Source organism: Erpetoichthys calabaricus, chromosome 5, assembly GCF_900747795.2.
Source record: "Erpetoichthys calabaricus chromosome 5, fErpCal1.3, whole genome shotgun sequence".
NCBI lineage: Eukaryota > Metazoa > Chordata > Cladistia > Polypteriformes > Polypteridae > Erpetoichthys > Erpetoichthys calabaricus.
Genome location: NC_041398.2, coordinates 249899284 through 249923435, shown reverse-complemented (window position 1 = coordinate 249923435; position 24152 = coordinate 249899284). Strand labels below are relative to the sequence as shown.

Here is a 24152-nt window from a genome sequence, read left to right as displayed (position 1 = left end):
TGAGTAGCAGAGCCATGAAGTGACTAGCGTGTAGCACCCACCCGGGGGTTGGAAAGCAAAGCGAGCAGGGGGCTAGTATTTTAAAAATATATTTTGTAAAGTAATGTATTATTATTCAGCTGACCGTGCTACTTGTCTAAGATGGGTTGAAATCTAAGTACAGTAATCAATATAGAGCTCTGCGTTTATGTTTGAAGTATACCATCTATTGGAACATATTTTGTAGTCTATGTAGTAACAGATGGTGCATCACAAATGTGTAGTAATAAAATGCATTAATAAAAATGCCATCTATTGGAATGGCAGGTGCAATAAATGTTATTATTAAAATGTTTAGAGTGTGCCATCTGTTGGAATGACAAATGCATTTTATTATTAAAATGTTTGTGATGTGTCATCTATTGGAAAGAGAAATGCAATGCATGTGTTCTGTTATATGCCATTTAGTACAATAATATCCATCTGCAGAGCCACAGCACCATACATCACCGCAGTTCTACACCAGCAGTTTCATGTCGGATGTTAAGGTTAGGGGATAGTGGGCTTAGCATGGAGTATAAATGGTTAAGATTTGGGGGTAAATTATGGTTAGGGATTAAAGTCATTAGCGTGTACTAAAGACGTGTGGTGACGTCACTTTTGCCATGGAACCACTGTTGTAGACTTCTACTGTGGCTCTGCAATTGGATGCCTTTCATTTGGTATGGCATTTGTAAAATCAGTGTTAATGTCTGGGATGCGCCATCTATAGGAAAGACAAATTCCAAGGCACTTTATTACTAGAGATATTTGTGATGCACCATCTGCTGGAATGGCAAATGCAATATATATGTCTCTGTCATATGCCATTTGGCATGGAATTCATAAAAGCAGTGTTAGTGTTTGGGATGGGGCATCTGCTGGAATGGCACATGCAATGCATTTTATCACTGCAAAGGTTTTTGATCCTTTAGATGTAATTTATTGGCCCCCAAGGGGAAATTAGAACTTTACAGAAGCTCGAGTCAGAGGAAGAGAAATGCAGTCATATGAAAAAGTTTGTGAACCCCTCTCGACCTGCATAATAATTGACTCTCCTTTCAACAATAAAGATAACAGTGGTATGTCTTTCATTTCCTAGGGAACATCTGAGTACTGCTGTGTTTTCCAAACAAAAGATTTTTAGTGCCGCAGTATTTAGTTGTATGAAATTAAATCAAATGTGAAAAACTGGCTGTGCACAAATGTGGGTCCCCTTGTCATTGTGCTGATTTGAATGTCTGTCACTGCTCAATGCTGATTACTTGGTTGATGAGCTCGTTAAGCCTTGAACTTCATAGACAGGTGTGTCCCATCATGAGATATAAAGGTATTTAAGGTGGTCAATTACAAGTTGTGCTTCCTTCCCTTTGACTCTCCTCTGAAGAGTGACAGCATGGGATCCTCAAAGCAACTCTCCAAAGATCTGAAAACAAAGATTGTTGAGTCTCCTGGTTTAGGGGAAGGCTACAAAAAGACATCTCAGAGGTTTAAACTGTCAGTTTCAAGTGTAAGGAATGGAATCAGGAAATGGAAGGCCACAGGCACAGTTGCTGTTAAACCAGCAGGTCTAGCAGGCCAAGAAAAATCCAGGAGTGTCATAAGAGCAGGATTGTGAGAATGGTGACAGACAACCCACAGATCACCTCCAAAGACCTGCAAGAACATCTTGCTGCAGATGGTGTATCTGGACATCGTTCTACAATTCAGGGCAATTTGCACAAAGAACATCTGTATGGCAGGGTGATGAGAAAGAAGCCCTTTCTGCACTCACGCCACAAACAGAGTTGCTTGTTGTATGCCAATGCTCATTTAGCCAAGCCAGATTCATTTGGGAACAAAGTGCTTTGGACTGATGAGACAAAAATGGAGTTATTTGGTCAAAACAAAAAGCGCTTTGCATGGTGGAAGAAGAACACCGCATTCCAAGAAAAACACCTGCTACCTACTGTCAAATTTGGTGGAGGTTCCATCATGCTGTGGGGTGGGCTGTGTGGCTAGTTCAGGGACTGGGGCCCTTGTTAAAGTCGAGGGTCGGATGAATTCAACCCAATATCAACACATTCTTCAGGATAATGTTCAAGCATCAGTCACAAAGTTGAAGTTACGCAGGGGTTGGATATTCCAACAAGACAATGACCCAAAACACAGTTGGAAATCTACAAAGGCATTCATGCAGAGGGAGAAGTACAATGTTCTGGAATGGCCGTCACAGTCCCCTGACTTGAATATCATCGAAGTAGGCTGTCCATCAAATTGAACTGATTTGGAGAGATTTTGTATGTAAGAATGGTCAGAAATACCTCCATCCAGAATCCAGACACTCATCTGAACACCAGCAAAACCAAGGAGCTGGTGGTGGATTTCTGGAGCACCAGGCCCCTCATGGACCGTGTGATCATCAGAGGTGACTGTGTGCAGAGGGTGCAGATCTATAAATACCTGGGAGTGCAGCTGGATGATAAACTGGACTGGACTGCCAATACTGATTCTCTGTGCAAGAGAGGACAGAGCCGACTATACTTTTTTAGAAGGATGGCGTCCTTCAACATCTGTAATAAGATGCTGCAGATGTTCTATCAGACGGTTGTGGCGAGCGCCCTCTTCTACATAGTTGTGTGCTGGGGAGGCAGCATAAAGAAGAGAGACGCCTCATGCCTGGACAAACTGGTGAGGAAGGCAGGCTCTGTTGTAGGCACGGAGTTGGACAGTCTGACATCTGTGGCAGAGTGACGGGCGCTGAGCAGATCCTGTCAATCATGGAGAATCCACTGCATCCACTGAACAGGATCATCTCCAGACAGAGGAGCAGCTTCAGCGACAGACTGCTGTCACCGTCCTGCTCCACTGACAGATTGAGGAGATCGTTCCTCCATCACACTATGCGACTCTTTAATTCCACCCAGGGGGATAAACGTTAACATTATACAAAGTTATTGTCTGTCTGTATACCTGCATTGTTATTACTCTTTAATTTAATATTATTTTGTATCAGTATGCTGCTGCTGGAGTATGTGAATTTCCCCTTGGGATTAATAAAGTATCTTATCTCTATCAGAGGCTATAGGAGGCGTCTAGAGGCTGTTATATTTGCAAAAGGAGGCTCAACTAAGTATTGATGTCATATCTCTGTTGGGGTGCCCACTTTTATGCACCTGTCTAATTTTGTTAGGATGTGTATTGCATATTTTCTGTTAATCCAATAAACTTAATGTCACTGCTGAAATCCTACTGTTTCCATAAGGCATGTCAGATATTAAAAGGAAGTTGCTACTTTGAAAGCTCAGTCAATGAGAAACAAAAATCCAAAGAATTAAGAGGGGTTCCCAAACTTTTTCATATGACTGTAAATAAATAATAAAACAAACAACAGTCCACTAAACACACACAGACACTTATCCTTGTATTACTTTGGATGATATTTCTGTGGAGAAGAATTCAAATTATATTTCTTTACCAAACAATGACACGTTTCTCTTAGATCAGATTAGACCAGATGTCTTTGTCCATCCAGATTCTGATAACAAAGGATTCACGTTTATGAGCTATGCATTTATTGCTCCAAATTGGGGTATTATGTGCAGTAAAGTTATTTTTATCTCTAAATTTCAGATACCAATGGACATTTTGAGGAAATGAAGAATGTTTACTCAGCATTTCAGCGCTAAAGTAAGTGTACACCACCCAAACGTTCAAAAATATCTGAATGGAAACTCGAGCAAAATCCCGTTGAATTTTGATGTTCGCTCCTGTCCAGGTTATCCGACAGCAGCACGGACGTTTTATCTGGTGCACCGCTCCACAGGAAACGGCGGCGCGAGAGGCGGGCGGGAAAGCGAGCGCCCTGACGTCACAATAGATATTGTTGAAGAAGGCCGCCCGATTGGCTGTTCGCGCCGTGACGGGGATTCCCTGCCCTGAAGAGCAGGGGTGAGACAATAAGACAGATCTGTCTCTTTAAATCCCTTTCTGTGATAAAACGAACATCACAGAGTCTCCGTGAAAGGTGGGACTTCTAATACCATTCATATTATACACATATTGTTTTCAATGCAATACCGAGTAGAAGCGAAAAGAGAGCAGAAGTAAGACCTCACAGCCAATCCGAGTCCTAGAAGTTCGCGGCGCATCTCCTGTCGGGTTTCTCCACGGTGTTTGAAGACTCGAGGTGAGTGCTGGCCGCGGTGGTTTTTCTGTCGCTTTTTATAAAAGCGCGCTTTCGTCTTTGTGGCAGTCCGCCTTGCTACTACGCGAGTGGGAGTTTTCGTTTTGTGGTGGAGTAAACGCGTGTGATGAAGTTTGGTCGTAACGATACTGAATTAACCCTGTTAGTTGCTGTACTCGGTTGTTTTCGGTTTAATTTTATTTCGATACCCGTTTTGCACGGCGTCTTCGTCACGCGCGTCTCTGTTCCGGGTTTGTATGTAATGCGTGAGCCCGGGCGTCGAAGGGCCTTCACGACCACAATTCGACACGCTCGTGTACGGGTTTTTGTTCGTGCTTGGTATGTTTTCCTGAATTTGCGTTTTTCTTTGTGATTGGGAAAAGAAGGAAATACAACTTGGCACGAGCCCAGTGTTTACGGGTACCGATCCGCTCGCAGGTCTCGTCAGTATAACGAGCGTCGCCACTGCCGCCATGGGTTCAGCGCGTTCCCGAAGCTCCACTTTGACGCCCTGATGGGAGTTGCGGAACACACCTGCGAGCTAGCGTCGTCCGTGGCTTCTAATACGATGTCGTGGTTGGACACCCGAGAGCAGAAAACGGTGCATTGTGTGGCTGGGGAGGGGAAATAAGCCCAGTGATGTGTGCCCGGAATTGAGCGCCTGAAAATGAAGCGCTACGTTTCAGAGGGCGACTGGATGCTCAAGTTATTATTTTTTTTTTAAACGGGCGAGCTCGTTTTCTCTCGGCTGAGCGTTAGGCAGGGTGTCTTTTTTTAATTCTAGCACAAAAGAAACTCGACTTGTGTTAGTAGAGTGCCGGATTTGCAGCGGAATTTCGCCCCCCTAAAATGAACGCTCCTCGCGCATAATGGACAGTGTGAGCGGCTTTCACGACGTCCTTGTTTGTGTGATTTTAGGGCAGTCCGGCTGCTTCTAATCCCCAGCCGAGGCCTATGTGTCGCGCGCTTGCCTGGCGCGTGTGCGCGCATTCTTATCTCGTCAGATGCGTGCCTGGTTTCCTGGCAGGGCCTCGTGTTGTGTGTTTTGTGCGGTGTATTTTAGAAAGGCCTTCTCCTTTCAAAGTAAAGTGAATCGACGCCATGCGCCTTCCGTCTCGTGTTCGAGATCATCATTTGTGTTGATCTATTTAAAGAACGTCATACGCGCGATTATTATTCACTTCATGCCCGTTTTTTTACGTAATCACGTTTGTTTGTTTTAACTTTATAGTAAAGAGGAGACATTTAATCTACTGTAATTATTCAAATATTAGCTAGTGATGATTATCATTTAGGAAAGTATCCGGTAAAGGGGAGATTTAGATGCAAAAACATAAACACAGATTCTTTCTTTTGGCTGCTACCGTTAGGGGTCGCCACAGCAGATCATCTTCTTCCATATCTTCCTGTCCTCGTCATCTTGCTCTCACACCCATCATCTGCATGTGCTCTCTCACCACATCCATAAACCTTCACTTAGGCCTTCCTCTTTCCTGGAAGCTCTATCCTTAGAATCCTTCTCCCAATATACTCCGCATCACTCCTCTGCACATGTCCAAACCAATGCAATTTCGCCTCTGACTTTTTGTCCCCAAACCGTCCAACCTGAGCTGACCCTCTAATGTCCTCCTTTCTAATCCGGTCTATCCTCATCACACCCAGTGCAAATCTTAGCCTCTTTATCTCTGCCACCTCCAGCTCTGTCTGCTGTGCCACCGTCTCCAGCCCATATAACATAGCTGGTCTCACTACCATCCTGTATACCATACCTTTCACTCTTGCTGGTACCCGTCTGTCACAAATCACTCCTGACCCTCTTCTCCACCCATTCTACCCTGCCTGCACTCTCTTGTTGACTTCTCTTCCACAATCCCCTTTTGCTCTGTACTGTTGATCCCAAGTATCTATACTCCTCCACCTTTGTCAACTCTACTCTCTGCATCCTCTCCATTCCACTGACCTCCCTCTCGTTCACACACATGTATTCTGTCTTGTTCCAACTGACCTTCATTCTTCTCCTCTCATATCTCCACCTCTCCAGGGTCTCCTCAACCTGCTCCCTACTATAGCTGCAGATCACAATGTCATCAGCAAACGTCACAGTCCACAGGGACTCCAGTCTAATCTCGGCTGTTGGTCTGTAGATAGATACTTTATTAATCCCAATGGGAAATTCACATACTCCAGCAGCAGTATACTGATGCAATAAATATTAAATTAAAGATTGATAATAATAATGCAGGTGAAAAACAGACAATAACTTTGTATAATGTTAACGTTTACCCCCCCCCCCCCCCCCCCGGGTGGAATTGAAGAGTCGCATAGTTTGGGGGAGGAACAATCTCCTCAATCTGTCAGTGGAGCAGGACAGTGACAGCAGTCTGTCGCTGAAGCTGCTCTTCTGTCTGGAGATGATACTATTTAGTGGATGCAGTGGATTCTCCATAATTGATAGGAGCCTGCTGAACGCCCTTTGCTCTGCCACAGATGTTAAAAATCAAAAAGTCAAAAAGATGTTAAAAAATGGTATATCACCATTGCAAATAAGAAAGGGCTTAGAGCCGATCTCTGATGTATTCCCACCTCTGTCATTCCTACCACAGACCTCGCCACAGTCACACTTCCCTCATACATCTGTACAACGTTTACTACTCATAAACACAAAGATACAGACTTCTAACAAGTACAGTCCGTCAAAATACAGTAAGTTATTCAGATGTTTCATATGACAAGGTTCAGGACCCAGTGTAGACCATCTACACCAGTGGTTCTCGACCTTTTATTCTTTCAAGGTCCAACACGAAACCCCAAGAATGCGAGGGCCCACCTATATGGGCCATGATGCCCCCTTCTGTACTTTTTGCTGTTATCTTGACAAAGGTGTTTATTTTTTTAACTTGAATTTGTTGCAATATGCATGTTTACTGCTAGTGCTATTGTATTACCTGTATATTTTTAAATCCTATTAAATTCGGCCATTTCAAACACTGCATGTGTTTAGTTTTATTTTGTGCTAGTGGCTCTTATAACATGAGTTGATATTTTTAGGAATAATTACAAGTAATTACTAAAGTACGTAATTTGTCACTGCAGATATTTTTGATAACAAAAGATGTTCACTACTTCAGTATTTGTTAAATTTTGTCTACAATGATTTTTTCTAAAATATGTAATCTTTAAATGCAGTATTAGTTGGTGCAGACGTTTTTTCTTGTTCATAACCTAAATTATAGAAGCAACTTGCTTCAATGCTGAAGACAGAGGATAACCATTTCCATCACTGATAGTCATGAGTGGAAGTGCTAATGTGCTTTCTATCCACATACAACAGTCAAGTCAGTGGAAAAGCTTTGTATAGGACTGTCTGAGCAGTCTGGTATTTCACACACAGTTAGTCAGCTCTGACACCAGTATGGTTTTAACTTTTTGTAAGCGAACTTCCCAGTTTCTTTTCCCCCCAATATACAGAAGGTTTGTGATGTGTGTATGCAAGTAAGTATTTTGATGGGGCCAAATGTTGACTTGGACCTTTCAAAGTATTTTTATACATGTTCACTGTAAACTTTTGGATGATTCAAGTAAAGCCAGCATCACTTTACATGACCCTAAGTTCGAGGGAATGTCAAACTTGATGACTGTTGTTGCCGATCTTGTCGTTTTGAGGATGTCCGAACACTTGTCAAAATTGCAGGGCATGACAAATAGGAATAGATTGTGACAAATGTCCAGTATGGTGTCACATCTGTAAAGTATTGCAAGCTTGCCCTGTTTTGACGGCAGTAGCATCCTCTCAGTCTGATGCAGTGCTCCTACGTAGGCTCTCCAATTCCATTTTTTCGTGTTGCGTAAAACATGTAACATCAGAGGGGAATCTCTCCAGATTTTCCTGTTTTCAATGTGCAAAATATCAGCCACATTCCTTATTCTTTGTAGTTGTATCACGTGCATTGTGTTTCTGGGTGAGGGGTCATTGGTTGTCGGCTCTTGTGTACGCATGAGCCCTCTCTTATGACAAAATCAAGTGGCAGAATGGTCATACTGAGTAGCTTGATTATGTCAGGCTACACGACTAACAATCATTTATTAGCAATACGACTGTCGTTGACACGATAAGACTATATAAATAAAGTCTAACTAAAAATAGCCAGGAAGGTTATTTAAATTTGGGGAAAGCAGTGGTCAGATTTAACTAAAAGCTGTTTGTTACAAGATGTGGGTTCTGAGTTTCAGTTTTGATTGATTTATAGGCAGCAGCTGGATAATTTTTATAAATTGGGGGAAATATACCAATGGCATCCCTTACACATTCATGATGAATTTTAACATGTTCATATTTTGCTTTCAGTAATTAACTATTACTGAAATATAAACATTGGTGCCACATGATCCAGTAAAAGCTGAAAGGACTGTTAAATACCTTCTGTCTTTGAAAATAATTTTGCAACCGGGCTTTTCAAATCAATTTGTCTGTGTCTCTGTGCCAAGTATCTGACATTTGCTGCTGAACATTTGTTTGAACCTTTAGGAAACATTGAACTGATTGTAACGTAGAATGTACAATAAAATATTAGCAATTTCAGGTATCAGTGATGATTGGAGTTTTCCATTTTTTTACATTTCTACCTAAAACTTGCACTTGAAGGTTATCTATTTCATAATTCCCAACAATGAATCGTCTTACAGGATGTTTAATCGAAGTGATCATTTTTCATTTCCTGTGTTTTGAAGTGATATAAAACCAACGTTACTTGTCAATAGTGGACTGCAACCCAGGCATAGCTACAGAATTGAGCCTTGTAGTGTTTATTAAAAATCCTTTGTATCTTGTTAGGCACTTGGTCACCGAACAAAACAGCAAACAAATTCTGTGGCTTTAAGCAGTAGTGTGTACAGCTGCTAACATATTAGCTAATATTGTTTTTGTCTTAAGTAGTTTTAATGATGTCTTTTGTCAATCTTCCTTTAAACAAAAATGGTGTTAGTGTTACCCTGTGAACAATGCTGGCCCAATTCTAAAGCCTTGATCTGAATGTGTGCTAGTGATGAGCTGTAAAGATGATTATTTTGCCTGGTAGCTTAAGCAGGAAATATTATGTTTGAAAATACACCTACTGATGCCTGGCAATATTGCAGTGTTTTGTATTCACCCCTATGTATATATTTTTTTCCATTTCTATACAATAAAGTTTCATCTTTGTGGAGAATTCTGATTCTTCATGTGTGTTGTTGTGTATTGTACCCCAAAAAGTAGTGTGTATGAACTGCTGTTATCTGTGAATCGATGCTTTCACTGTACAGTAATGGGCATCTGCAAGAGGTCCTCGTGGAATAAAGAGAATGCAGTCACTAAAATATTTGGGGAGTTAAGTAATTGCAATTGTTGTATTTGACCTTTTGAATGGCAATATGGACTGAATTCTCATAATTGAAAGTTTCAGTTAATGTGTTGCTGCATTTCCACATCCAGTGTGTTTCTAGATTTTACTGTTTTGTCTCTTGTCTGATTTTGTGAAGCAGCTTGTTATTGGTTGGATAGTTTGTTGTCCATAATAATAATGTTACATTTATAGACCACCTTTCACAAACCCAAGGTCACTTTAAATACAGAGTAAAAAAAAAAAAAACACATTACACAGATGACAAAACTTCGTAGAAGAGGAAAGTTTTCAGTTGAGATTTAAAGGTGCAGAAAGAGGAGTAATCTCCATGGAATTGTGGGCTGCTTTGTGGAGTTGTGATGAAGCATTGGGGCACATTCATGTGTTGGGTTTTGGGGCTCTCATAACCACACAGACAGCATGCATTGCTTTGAGGTTTTTTACTTTTTTATATACTGTAGGCGATGCAGAAAATCTAACTAAAAGTGCAGTTTGCCAGGCAATTCGTAAAGTCTATTTGGCTCTGAAATATTTCCTTTGAGTTTTCATAGTGTTTCCTGGACACCTGCGTGTGCAGACAATAAAAGAGGTGTTTCATGCCATTGCAGGTAGGCAACACCGGCAAAAACACCCACAGTTCCATAAAGAATCTCACAATCAGCCTAACATTCTCATTACCAGGATTTCCAAATGTGATTGGGGCACATGGGACTGATCAGAGTGGAGTTTGATCAAACATTATTTGGAAAATGTACCTCTCCTGATGATAAATAATCAGACAGTGTCTTCATCAAATATTTGACCTTCGCCAATATCTCGTTGGTCAGACACCGGTTCAAGGGCTATGACATTCCCTGCAACTGACCCAACAAAAAAGAGGGCTATATGGAACATACCTATGGCAAACATGGAGGACAAATATATGCAATGACCATCCTTTACCTGAAATGAAGTGACCACTGCATCCTGCCACTGGTTCTGAGGAGGAGCTTCCCCCTGGAATGCCCTCAGAAACAGGGTGATGGGCATTTTGCTGGAGAGCCAACTCTTCTGCAGGGGTTAGGTCAGGACCGCGTGGACCTCCACCTGTTTTTTGCTTGTCTGCCTTATTAGCTTTAAAATTAATGTTTTTTATATTATATGATTGTTTATGTCAACAATTCTTTTAAATAGTTATATACCAATATTTACCAGTTTGAAGTATATTCTTGTACTTCACTTTAACCTGTTCCCATGTTCTCCTTGTGCTCACGTTTGATCTGGAATTATGACATATTAAATAATAATCTGACACATAGGAAATGAAATGCTGCATTCAGTAAGTACAGTACACACTACTTAGCGTTTAATTTGTCAGCCACTTTTTGCCAGCCGTCTCTTCTGGTTTGGGCTGCTTTTGCAGTGTTACCCCTTATGTATATTAAATCTTGAAATTCTTCATGTCCTTCGAATAAAAGGTCTTGCGCCGCGTGTGTGGGGGAAAAAAAAAAAAGGCCCGTTCTTTCGTCATTTTGTTACAGCCTATCAAAGACTTGCTGATCATGTTTTCTAGACTCAATATATATGGGCTTTTCACTCGGCACGGGCGCGCGCATTCATCTCGTATGAATAGATCCAACTTGACTAATCTAATACACGGCTGTGTTTGAAAAACCGACCTCTCCCGGATGAGTGTCACCGGCATTAACTTATCCAAGATGAGGCACCTGATCTCGGATGATTTAAGTGACGTACGAAAAATACCCCCTTGGTGTGACCCACACGCACTCAGACATAAACAAAGCAAACCGGTAATCGGACAGCAAATAATGTAATGAAAATGATACCACCCCTGTTCCCCTTATGGCGATTACACATTAAATTCAACAAAGCACAAAGAAAACGCACGCAATAAATTATGAAAAATGGCAACGGATGAAATGTAATGTTGAAAATAGATAGTCCAGAGACCCGCACGTTAAATGGGAATGTAAAGCTAGTCCTACCGTTAGTTCCTGAAATGAAGATGGGTGGATGGGTTCAGGAGTGCCCCTTTCTTTGTACGATGGCCATGAATCCATTTAGTCCTCATGTACACAGGCAAACAATCCAGACGCCAACCACAAAATGATCCAGAACAAAACAAATAAGTACAGGTAACCCAACAGAAGGCAGGCGGATAGACAGGAAGTTGAAACACAAAATACAAATTTTTTTTTTTTTTTTTGCTTTTGGTCACCAGCCCCCTTTTTAAAAGCTGCACTGACATCCTTTGACCCTAGCACCCTGGGCAGAAGACCAATCAGAGCCACTGCTGGGAGCTGCAGTTTCAAATTCTGTTGGCTACTTTCACCATCCCAAGCCGCATTTTCCTCTACAGTTGCTTCCTGTTCTTTCTACAGTACAGTACTGCCACGAAAAAATCCATAAAAATTGCGGAGGATATTTGCAGTTTATGCTAACAATTAGATAGGTTGTAAGGAAAAATCCGTGAATGACTGAGGTCGCGAACTCTGAACCGTGACTTTGTGGGGGTCAACTGTATTGAGATTTAGATCTACAAATGGAGATAGTAAAATCAAGACCCATGAATTAATTGCTACCTCTACCTGCAGTAAGTTGTCAATCATTATAAGCCACTATATATTCCATGTTCCTTTCAAAGATATTTACAAGTTAATGTTTTAAAACTTGCACACTCTTGTGTGGCTGTGAGACTGTAGATAACGTGTTGGCTGCTGCACAGTCTTCAGCTCTGCATTTGAGTTGTTTGGAGACAGTGGAGTGTTGGTTAATAAAAACACCACACATTTGAATAATATGACCAGATTTAAATGCATCTTTCACTTAGCCTTAGATGACATAATTACTGAAGTTCAGGCCAGTTCTTTTCTAAGAATAGTTCTGGAGCTCACAGGAACAAGCAGTAGTAGCAAACATTTTAGCCCCTTTTGTGATGTACCTTGAATATAAATGGACTGTATTAAAACAAGTTTTGAAAGGATTCATGGGTAGCCTAGGCTATTTTGCAGTAAATGGTTATCAGTAGTTTTTTCAAAATGTACAAATTATAGCAGATATCAACATTATTTATAATATTGTAATTTGTTGCTAGACATTTGTTATGCATTTATTCAAGCGTCTTTTCACACAAGCCTTCAACAAGAGGTCTGTGTAGGACTGATCTTTTTGAGCCAAGGTGTTAAAAGCAGTACCAATCACAATTGCTGGCCAGTGTGAATGAGGAACATGCATGAAACAATGGGACATGTTATATACTTTTAATGTTAGCATAAAGTTCTTATAATTTATACATGTATTTAGAGAGTAGAGACTGTATAAAATATTCTGTTGGGTTATTTGAATTTGATTCACAAATTAGAACATTAGAACACTCTAGACAAGAACAGGCCATTTGGCCCAACAAAGCTCGCCAGTCCTCTCCACTTATTTCTTCCAAAAAAAAGTCGAGTTTTGAAAGTCCCTAAAGTTTCTGTCTACCACACTACTTGGTTGCTTATTCCAAGTGTCTACCATTCTTTGTGTAAAGAAATGCTTCCAAATGTTTCTGTGAAATTTACCCTTAACATGTTTCCAACTGTGTCCACGTGTTCTTGATGAGCTCATTTTAAAGTAAAAGTCTTGTTCTAATGAACTAATTCCCTTCATCATTTTAAACACTTCAATCATGTCACCTCTTATTCTTTTGCTTAAACTATAAGGGCTCAGCTCTTTAAATCTTTCCTCATAACTCATCCCCTGTAGCCCTGGAATGTTGACATGTTGACGTTTCTCTATTATAGTTAATTGGATAGATTGAGACACCAAGCTCAAGGTCTGGAATGTTAATTGTTTGAATGCTGCACTAGCACTTCAGTAAAGGTGAAGAAAAACACAACACCTGTGCCTGTATTAATTAATCAAGTGTCCTGGAATTACGCCTCGGAAGGCTAGGATAAGAACTTGTCCTACCACACAGCAGGACATGAAAAAGTAGTTATGAAGTGTCTTACTCTGCTCTCATTGGGAAGAAGCTTACGTTTTGAGAATGAATGATGTCTCAATTTGTAGCTCTCTGGGCCACTAAATGACAGTCATAAAGGTGTTTTATGGTTTTCTTGGAAATCATAATGTTTTGTGATACTACCGCTAAGCCGTCACTATAAAGAGAGAGCGGTTTAAAAAAAAAAAAAAAAAATTTTTTTTTCCTTCTCATGCTGCTTTAAATATGATATGCTGTGCTGCATTTAATTCTTGCCACTTTATAACATCAAGAATAATAGTTGCATCCATGGCCACCTGTGTGTTGACATTGTGATATTACTTGCATGCTCATCCACACTTGGAGCAATGATCTTTATGTGCATGCTGGCAATCATACCAACAAGTCCTGGGAAACCAGAAGTTTGGATGAATGCAGCTCACTTTTACATTACCTCATGTGGAGTGGTGGGGAAACACATAAATCTGCATATTCAAAGTTGTAAGGATGTGCAAAATTTAAAACATGGTTGGCTGTGACATACCTAAATCATTGCTTTTGCAAGGCTGGATTTTACATGTAAAGTTACCAACACTTCTATTTTAGCTGAAAGTGCATGACTTTTTTTCATGTAGGTAGAGCAATCCTATGATGATAGATACTTTATTAATCCCAAGGGGAAATTCACATACTCCAGCAGCAGCATACTGATAAAGAAAATATTAAAGAGTGATAAAAATGCAGGTATAACAGACAATAACTTTGTATAATGTTAACGTTTACCGCCCCCCCGGGTGGAATTGAAGAGTCACATAGTGTGGGGGAGGAACGATCTCCTCAGTCTGTTGCTGAAGCTGCTCCTTTGTCTGGAGATATTGTTTAGTGGATTCTCCATGATTGACAGGAGCGTGCTCGGCGCCCGTCGCTCTGCCACGGATGTCAAACTGTCCAGCTCCATGATGTACAAGATTTGTTATGGATATTATTCCATACTTGCCGATGCCCGCTGTAGCATACGGCGGTGTAAGAATAGGAACAGAAAACGGTGAGAAAAGAATTCAGAAATCAAGAAGAAATAAATACTTCTTGAAAGACGCAGTGTGCATGTAGAATTTCTGGCCAAGCAGGATTACATGTGAAAGTGATTGATTAATCCGGCTTTCTGAATTTAGTACTATGGCCACGGAATCCTGATAGTTTTGTTGCATGTATCTTGGACTTCCTGGAAATGTGGACGGTAATATGGTCATTTTGCCTACACGTACGTTATTTTCAGCCTTTGCTTGCAGTGCGTCTAATAGTTACACGCGCAGATCTTGTTGATGTAATCTGAGAGAGTTGAGACGCGCGCCCTCTGTTTTAACATACACATCTACGACGTAATGTTGGAATAGTTTGCCGCTGGAGTGCAAAATACTAAATGTATTCCTCGTTGCTAATCTGTTCTTTTATTGGGAACATGTTGTAAATCTTTGCGCCAGCCAATGTCTGTGTAAGGGAATAAAAATGGGTAAACCATAGGATCGCAATTCATATTGAGCATGGAAATCTGTTTACAGGAGTTGCCTATGGGATAGATGCAAATGTCCCTTTTGGCAGGCGTTTCGCCATCTTCTCTGACGAAAATCGCTGCAATATCGGTGTGACATGTCGGGGCATTGTATCGTCGTAAATCCTGCCTAGGGTTTTCCTTGCAAACCATTCGTACAGATGCTGTTGGATTGGACTGAGCGATTTCATGCATGTGTTTGTATGATTTAGCGAAGTGGTTGATGGTTCTGAGCATGGAATCTAGCTGGAGAAGTCAATTTTCGCTGCATGCAGAGTTTGCTTTATTTTGTATGCGTACTTCAGTAGCTTGCGCTGTGTCAAAAACATACAACTGTCCATATCCTGGAGAGGTAGAATTGTTAGCATATAGTGGAGAGATTTGGTGATTAAATTTGCCCGTGAATTTTAAAACAGTATGTTCCGTGGCCAGGAGGTTATCTGTGCACCCACGGAAGCAAACGCTAGAGAAGAGTTCACATAATTTTTAGCTTCTGATGTTTTCTGTGTAAGAAGCTGTTGTAAAGACACAGGTGGCTTCCACATAGGTGGTAAAGCTACTTTACCGTTGTGGCAGCACCTCGAGTGCTTGTTGGATGGATTACGCTCAGCAGGCCAGTATAGTGCATGACATGGAAGAGGACGAATAGGAATCGAGAAATGCTGTGTGTGGGCGGGACCGGTTTTGAAGTGGAAGCAGGACGAACCAGAAGAGAAATATATATGAGATGTCAAATTGCTCTTTATTTTTTAAAGAATTTATCTAGCAATTCCTATACATTCTGTTCTCAGAATGTGCTTATCTCTGCCTTCATGTCATTGTCTGAGCTCAAGGGCTCTCCTAAAACCTGGTGTAGTTTTCTAAATCGGGAATGTTTATAAAATGCTGTTACTCATCCTAAGAGGTGTACCAAATTTGCATCATCCTGAGATTTTTGAACCAGTTAGGACTGCTTTTCTCCTCTGAGATGATTGATAAGTTAGGGTACTGACTTTTATTGTTGTGTGGCTGGTCAAATAAGACCACCTCACCTGAAACGTTTTCAATTGCAATTGTACAGGTGCTGGTCATAAAATTAGAATATCATGACAAAGTTGATTTATTTCAGTAATTTCATTCAAAAAGTGAAACTTGTATATTAGATACATCAGTCTGTGTGTAATGAATGAATTTCAAATGTTTATTTCTTTTAATGTTGATTATAACTGACAACTAATGAAAGTCTCAAATTCAGTATCTCAGAAAATTAGAATATTGTGAAAAGGTTCAATATTGAAGACACCTGGTGCCACACTCTAATCAGCTAATTAACTCAAAAGCCTTTAAATGGTCTCACAGTCTAGTTCTGTAGGCTACACAATCAGGGGGAAGACTGATGACTTGACAGTTGTCCAAAAGACGACCATTGACACCTTGCGCAAGGAGGGCAAGACACAAAAGGTCATTGCTAAAGAGGCTGGCTGTTCACAGAGCTCTGTGTCCAAGCACATTAATAGAGAGGCGAAGGGAAGGACAACATGTGGTAGAAAAAAGTGTACAAGCAATAGGGATAACCGCACCCTGGAGAGGATTGTGAAACAAAACCCATTCAAAAATGTGGGGGAGATTCACAAAGAGTGGACTGCAGCTGGAGTCAGTGCTTCAAGAACCACCACGCACAGACGTATGCAAGACATGGGTTTCAGCTGTCGCATTCCTTGTGTCAAGCCACTCTTGAACAAGAGACAGCGTCAGAAGCGTCTCGCCTGGGCTAAAGACAAAAAGGACTGGACTGTTGCCGAGTGGTCCAAAGTTAAGTTCTCTGATGAAAGTATATTTTGCATTTCCTTTGGAAATCAAGGTCCCAGAGTCTGGAGGAAGAGAGGAGAGGCACAGAATCCACGTTGCGTGAGGTCCAGTGTAAAGTTTCCACAGTCAGTGATGGTTTGGAGTGCCATGTCATCTGCTGGTGTTGGTCCATTGTGTTTTCTGAGGTCCAAGGTCAACGCAGCTGTCTACTAGGAGGTTTTGGAGCACTTCATGCTTCCTGCTGCTGACGAACTTTATGGAGATGCAGATTTCATTTTCCAACAGGACCTGGCACCTGCACACAGTGCCAAAGCTACCAGTACCTGGTTTAAGGACCATGGTATCCCTGTTCTTGATTGGCCAGCAAACTCGCCTGACCTTAACCCCATAGAAAATCTATGGGGTATTGTGAAGAGGAAGATGCAATACGCCAGACCCCACAATTCAGAAGAGCTGAAGGCCACTATCAGAGCAACATGGGCTCTCATAACACCTGAGCAGTGCCACAGACTGATCGACTCCATGCCACGCCGCATTGCTGCAGTAATCGCAGTGGTGTACTGGGGAGGCAGCATTAAGAAGAAAGACGCCGCACGCCTGGACAAACTGGTGAGGAAGGCAGGCTCTATTGTTGGCATGGACCTAGACAGTTTGACATCTGTGGCAGAGCGATGGGCGCTCAGCAGGCTCCTATTATGAAAAATCCACTGCATCCTCTAAACGGTGTCATCTCTAGACAGAGGAGCAGCTTCAGCGACAGACTGCTGTCACTGTCCTGCTCTTCTGACAGACTGAGAAAATCGTTCCTCCCCCCAACTATGCGATTCTTCAATTCCACCCGGGGTGGGTAAACGTTAACATTATATAAAGTTATTGTCTGTTTTTTTTACCTGCATTATTATCAATCTTTAATATTGTTTTTTGTATCAGTAAGGTGCTGCTGGAGTATGTGAATTTCCCCTTGGGATTAATAAAGTATCTATCTAACTAACTAACTAACTAACTCAGGCCAAAGGAGCCCCAACTAAATATTGAGTGCTGTACATGCTCAAACTTTTCATGTTCATACCTTTCCGTTGGCCAACATTTCTAAAAATCCTTTTTTTTGCATTGGTCTTAATTGATATTCTAATTTTCTGAGATACTGAGTTTGGGACTTTAATTACTTGTCAGTTGTAATCATCAACATTAAAAGAAATAAACATTTGAAATACATTAGTCTGTGTGTAATGAATGAATCTAATATAGAAGTTTCACTTTTTGAATGGAATTACTGAAATCAACTTTGTCATGATATTCTAATTTTATGACCAGCACCTGTATTCATGATTTGATAAATAGCAAACTTCTCAAACAGCAATTTTCAAAACCTGCTTTATCCCGATTAGTATTGCTGGGATAGGCTCCAGCTTTTCCCCCCACAAGTGTAGGGTGAAAGGCAGGAATACTCCCTGGACAAGGAGCCAGTCCTTCACAGGGTGGACACAGACACGCATCAGGGCCAATTTAACATCACCAGTCCACCTTCAAGGTTGCTGGGTCATTGCATTGCCCTTGGACACATGCATCCGTGCACATAAATTTAGAACAGATGTTCAAATGTGGCCTACTGATTTGATGATGTGACCTTGACAGAGAGAGGATTCAGTAAAAGATTCCGTAAAAGATTGCACATTTGGCTTATTTAAGGAGGACTCTTTTAAAGTCTTAATGTTTTTATTGAGCTCACCACAGAACTTGTCCCTTCTCCATAGGAGTACCTAGACGATTGCGTACAGCTAGTTGTCTACCAAAATTGTCTTGAAGAGTGGTGGTTCCAAGGCTAAGGATCTGTGCTGGTATCAAGAAGGTTGCCAGTTCGAATCCCCGTCACTGCCTAAAGAGATCCTACTCTGCTGGGCCCTGTAATTGCTCCGGGGGCGCTGTACAATGGCTGACCCTGCACTCTGACCCAAAAGGGTATGCGAAAAATAACAAATTCCTAATACAAAAAATTGTATAAGGTGAAATAAAGAACAAAACAAGGTATTTAAGAATATTAGAAAATAAATACAACTATGAAATATTACAGTAAAAACTATGCAGCTCCTTGCATTATGAGCAAATGTTCTGAACATATTAAGCACATTTTTTAGTAAATGAATGCATGAATAAATTTCAACATACAGTATGTAAATATGATGGAGGTATGAATTGCTCTAATGGCTGATGATGTCCATATGATGTCTTATTGTGACTCATGATTAGCTGCTGTTCACACCTTTTCTTCCTGACAGAACAACTCTACAAGCATCATTTGAATTGCCTTTTTAGTTTGTCCAAAACAAAACAAAAGGATTGTCATATGCAAGTTTTCCCTTTGTTTTGATTTAATGAGTTTAAAATTACCATATATGCTCGCGTATAATTCGGGTCTTGAAACCTGAAAAATCGATCATAGAATCAGACCCCGACTTATACACCCGTTTTTAAAAAAAAAATAAAAAAATAAAATAAAGTTATTTTTGAACACATCTTCTTGCCTCCTCCAATCTCGCTCCAGTTTCTCACACATTGAATTTTGTTGCAGCAGCGCAGTTACCAAATTCTTTTGCCACTTCAATGATTAACTTAAAACCAGCTTCATATTTTCTTTTGATCAAATGCTCAATCGTAGAGAAGGGATGCTCTTACGATAAAGGTGTGCGAGGGAGTGATATACAAAAAATACAAAATGGTGCAAACGTCACTTTGGAATAGTTTGGGTTATTACCGTGTGGTCACGTAGGCACGATACATAGGGTGGGGGGAAAAAAGGCAGTGTGCTCTGTGGTTACTGTCTCAGGTGGGTGTTAACATATCATCTCTTGGACCAGTAGTGCGAGTTTTCCGCATTTGACTTGTATGACCAATATTATAAAATACCGGAAATTATATGGTAAAATCAAGCCCCGACTTACCCGCAGGAGAACTTAAACGTGAGTATATACAGTACAATTTTTAGAAAGCCTGTTGCTTGTCAGTAATAGGCCTCCAGATATAATTTATAGAGGCCATAATTTTCAATTAAGATGGTTAATTGCTTTAATTCACCCAAATAGTTGGCTCTAAAAGATTTTTGTTGCAGCTCTGATGTGAATACAGCTTCTAAACAGTATGTGTTGGGTATTTAACAGTGACTTGTAGACAAACTCAATTTGTAAAGTGTTTTTTTTTTTTTTTTTTTTTAAACTGCATAAAAAGTCTTATGAATTAAGTTGTAATTGAAGATATCTGAATAATGCTAGTGCTTAAGTAGGTCTGGTGACCCTTGTTATTGTGTAAGGGAAATCTCAAAGAATAATTATAAATAAAGCGATCTGTGACAATCAAAGAATTTGTTCAAAAGCATATATTGAATCCTCACCAGTTTAAGTGGGATAAATATCTTAGAAGTTCATTTTTAGATAACCTTTCATGAATATCTGAAAATTTAGTGATAAAGTAGTACATGTTTTTATATATAGTAATCGGACAACAAGATATGGTATTCCAGATGTAGTGTTACAGGTTATGGTGAAGGAAAAGTGTTGTGCCCCGTGAATCTAACCTGTTTGATTGCTTCTACTACTTTGTATAAATGACTTGGGCAAAATGCAATTAGGAAGCTAGTTTAAAAAAATAAAAAAATAATGAAGGCATTCAAGAGTAGATGGAGCCATCGGTACCCTAGCTGGACACAATCATTATAGATCAAACTAAACAGATTTTATATTTACCATCTTTCAAACAAGTCTGAAATTTAAGTACACTGTGGGAAATCTGAAATTAAGAATATACTTTCTTGGGTTGAACTTTGGGTCCTTGTGAACTTTTGACTGTTCACACACTGCCAGTGTACAATTGAGTAATAGGTTGGTAAGGATATTTGGCCACACAGCAAGTGAAGTTATTCTCGAGTTCTACAAAATGGCTCCAAAGCCACATGTGGAATATAATGTGCACTTTCGAAATCTGCATTAGGAAAAAGACTTTATAGTGCTAGATAAGATTGATTTGGAGAAGAGCTACTGTAATGGTTTCAGATCTGCAGGTTGTGACCTATGAAGAAACTTTTCAGCTGGATCCTTTCAGTTTAAAGAAAACAAAAATTAAAAAGCGACAGAATAGAATAGTTTGATATTATGAGGAAAATTGAAGAAGCAAGAGCTGACACCTATCCTACCAATGTTAGGTTTGCTCATCATTCGTGGCCATTTTCTTTGTTTAATAAGGTTAGCAGATTGACCCATTTTTTTCCTGCCTCCCCCATCCAACCCTTCTGTCATTCTGATTTGAGCATACTTTGGAGTAAGACCCATCATCATCATCCTCTAACATAACCTCTAATTATGTCATCTTCATTCTCCTTCTGTGCCTCGTCCCTTCCACATTCATCATGGCCTTTCATGCCACATATCCATGTTTCTCCTCGGTATGATGCCTATTGCCTCCACATCAAGACTTTCTCATTACTTGTCATTTATCTTCCTCCCTGTGATACCCATCACAACAACCTGATTATTCCAGTTTTTGTTTTCATAAATCCAATTTTACTTCCATAGAACATGCCTTTTTATATGGCTATAACTGTATTCATTTTAATTCCATACCCTTCTTTCTGTGTTTGCATCACCATCTCCACTCTGAATGCCACCATAGTAGCAGATCATCCCTACTTTCTCCAAGACAACTCCTTGAACGATATCTAAATGTACACTTGTATTACCTAACAGATGCCTTTATCCAAGACTATAAAGCAAGTTACGATATATATGAGAATTGAAGGTGAAACCATCAAAGCAACAGAGAACAAGGTAGTGAGACCAAGGAAATGGAGCTACTATATAATCCTACCTACAGCTTGATTAAGGCAATGATACAAATCATTATCCTAAACTGTCAGTGCAATACCAACAGTTGTCCTGTAAGAGAGAAGCTAAGCAGATCCAAAAATATTTAAAGAAATGGTGTGTTTTCAGAAGACATCTAGACTGAAGTAAATTTTGCGTGCAGTACGAATAGATAAAATGAGATCACTCCACAGCTTTGGAGCAAGAACTGAGAAACATTGTCCAGTCTTCACACATCTAGCAAGAAGAGGGACAGTTGGCAGACTTTGAAGAGGCAGAATGGAGAATCCTTGAAGGGACATATGAAGACACCAAGGATTGGAGATATTGACGATCGGAGTACTGAAGGTTAAGGCAAATTTTCAGCTGGATCCTTGCAGCAATGGGAAGTCACTGGAGAGGCCAAAGAAGAGGAGTAGTAACAGCGAAATGAGGATATGAGAACACTAGTTGAGGAGCCAGAGAGGTCTGATAACCGCTGAAGGAAGTCCTGCCAGGTGAGAGTTGCAATAGTTCAGACGTGAGTGAACCCATTTTTGAATGAAGAATTGTGTGGCATGAAAATTGAGGAAGGGTCGAATCATATTTTATAAAAAATGGGTCTTTGAAGATATCTTTGACTGACTGAAAGTGACGAGTCTACAGTCACGCCAAGATTCCTGATTGTGATCTGATGGTGAAAGGGTGACATCCTCAAGGGCAGTGCTTGGAGACCATTCTGAGAAAGAAGAATCAATGACAACTACAAGGTATTTGAGTTTTGAAAGGTTAAGTTTTAGACAGCAGGAGGTTTAAGAGGGATAGGAGTTATGTCATCAGCACAGAGGTGGTAATAGAAGCCGTGAGAAGAAATGTTCATTGCCTTAAGAACGAATGTAGAGAGGAAAGAGAGCGGTGGACACAAAACTGATCCCTGAGGCACACCTTTTCGAGAGCATCTCTGAAGAAAATTAGGGGTTAGACTAGATGAAATAAAAGGAGTCTTCTAAGATGTGGGACTTGAACCTTCTTTAAGCAGGAGTGTTAATTCCAAGCTTCTTAAGGGAAGAGACTAGCAGGGGACAGAATCCAGTTTGAAGCAGATCTAGTGGATTGTTGCCAGAGAAATGAATAGCTGTTTGTGTATTACGTGTTCTAGTCTGTTTTGGACAGGAATGGCGGAAGGGAGATGGGATGATAACTTTTTCAATGGCAGAAGGATTGATAGAGGGTTTGTTGTGAATGTGGGTTACATGAGGCTTCTTGAAATTGGTAGTGAAGATACCAGAGATCAGTTAGGTATTGAAAAGAGATGAGATTTAGAGGATCAAGGAAAAGGATGGACTGAAGATGTGAAGGGAAGGGGTTCAAGGCACTGGTGGCAGGTCTGTGGTTACATAGTAGATCAGCAAAGAGTCCCGTACAGTAGAACAGATGAGAATGACAGAGGAGAGTAGGACGATGTTCTTAAGTTAGGGTCTTGAACTGTAAAATCATTGGGAGAGGATGACAACAGTTTTGGAGCAACAGGATGACTTAAGAGAGACTTGAAGGTAGACGAGGCAGTGGGCAGTTGTTTCAGAAGATGCAATGAGGTTTTGAAAGAAGGGTCTTTCCTGCATTTACTTTAAGGCATTTTGCTGCCAAACCTACTTTCCATTTTAGTGTCTTAGTTCTGCTTCAGTTTTTGCTACTAATATGAGATCTGGAATTGATTATTTAAGGTTATGGTTCCTCCTGCAAGTTAAGAAATGCAGCTAAATTGGGTTGCCAGATGCTGTTTCCAGAGTCCTTGTCCTGTACAACCTTGATGAGATACAAGGGTAAATTTTACATATCGAGACAGTGGTTGAATTTCCAATTTGCCATGTATGGGTTACAAGTGGATTTTTGTTGTATGTCTGTCTCATTGACTAGACATCCTGGTATAGTACGGTACTTTATACTAGCACTGGCAGTATCTAAAATCTAAATCTTTTAAAATGTATGGTATCAACATTTAGACATTTTTGTCCTGGAAGTAAAAGGCAGGTTTAAAAACATCTTGTGCAGACCTAATGCTTAGCTCTTCATCGTTCTGCTGTCTGATGTGGTTGATGTTCCACACTCTAGCCTTTGATGCACTGGAAAATTAAAAGGGAGACCTGAAGTTTGGGTAAGTGAGGCTTGTAGCAGTTATCTGGTATTTTGTCTTGGTACAGTATTACTACTGATACAATACTACCATGGTATCATACTGACAAGACTGGGAATGCAACACCACAAATTAAATTCAGAATTGGATGAGGAATAGGAAACACAGGTTGGGTACATTTGTTCTGTGCAATGTCAAATGGCTAATAAACAGCCACTTATTCTGACAACAGCACAAATTTCCATTCTGTACCTAGTCCAATACTAACACGCCACTTTCAGCCAATGGGTTATTCAGAACAAGTGTTGTCAAGAAATGTGACCGGGGCTC

The 24152-nt window shown here is 40.4% G+C and overlaps 2 protein-coding genes across 6 annotated transcripts in view; one reads left to right on the top strand and one right to left on the bottom strand.

Annotated features, from left to right (window-relative positions):
* The window catches only part of pkd2 (polycystic kidney disease 2), a 913849-nt gene that overhangs the window by 529524 nt on the left and 360173 nt on the right, over positions 1-24152 (bottom strand). The window lies entirely within an intron of this gene.
* The window catches only part of g3bp2a (G3BP stress granule assembly factor 2a), a 47783-nt gene continuing 27547 nt past the window's right edge, over positions 3917-24152 (top strand). For 2 of the 4 annotated variants that reach the window (XM_051928171.1, XM_051928170.1), the window contains exon 1: positions 3917-4186. The gene's annotated coding sequence lies outside the window, so the exon portion shown is untranslated. The remainder of the gene's footprint in view (positions 4187-24152) is intronic. The other 2 variants (XM_028802763.2, XM_051928169.1) reach the window with 1 other exon arrangement.